At 33.4% G+C, this 638-nt stretch overlaps 1 non-coding gene across 1 annotated transcript; it reads right to left on the bottom strand.

Moving 5' to 3' along the window:
- Positions 1–217: 217 nt before the first annotated feature.
- On the bottom strand, positions 218–301 carry TRNAL-CAA (transfer RNA leucine (anticodon CAA)). Its single transcript has one exon. It is a non-coding gene; the product is annotated as a tRNA-Leu (tRNA).
- Between the last annotated feature and the right edge of the window lie 337 nt (positions 302–638).

Raw genomic sequence — 638 nt, 5'->3', positions numbered from 1 at the left:
CCACCCAGTCAACCTCTCCCAACTACTCGAAACCTAGGGTTTTATTATTCATGTAAGTTAGTAGCTTAGTACAATACTACAATTAATGTTATCTTGATTCAACTACCCTGAAAGAAAGATATAATATAGGAAATCTGATTATACAAATGAAGAATTGAAGATGATCGAGAAATTTAAATTGCAATAAGAAAATGCAAAAAGAAAAAAAAAACAAAAATGTCAGAAGTGGGATTTGAACCCACGCCCTCTCACGAAGACCAGAACTTGAGTCTGGCGCCTTAGACCACTCGGCCATCCTGACATTGTTGTCAACAAAAGTTCATAAAAATTGGTTCTTTGATAGAACATTCACGTTGTTTAACCCTTCCATCGTTTTAGAAACAGTTTTTTTTTTTAAGGTGGTCAACATATAGACAATCAACTACCTTAATATCTTACATGGCCACTAATTTTCGGGTTCCATGTAAGTAAATTATGACTTAGATTAATAGGGGGACAAAACTATAAAGCCTTAACTATAAATTGTTTTTTTTTTTTTGTTAAGGATAAATATATTAAGAACTAAGCCCTTCGAGCCCATTTAGCGAGTTTGTCCGCATGAGAATTTGCATTTCTATTTGTGTGACTAAATTTAACCT

This window comes from Eschscholzia californica, unplaced genomic scaffold (genome assembly GCF_041429995.1).
Source record: "Eschscholzia californica isolate CP2 unplaced genomic scaffold, dmEscCali1.0.p SCAF_5, whole genome shotgun sequence".
NCBI classification, from domain to species: Eukaryota; Viridiplantae; Streptophyta; class Magnoliopsida; order Ranunculales; family Papaveraceae; genus Eschscholzia; species Eschscholzia californica.
The sequence above is the reverse complement of the archived record's forward strand: the minus strand, read 5'-3'. Positions and strand labels throughout refer to the sequence as shown.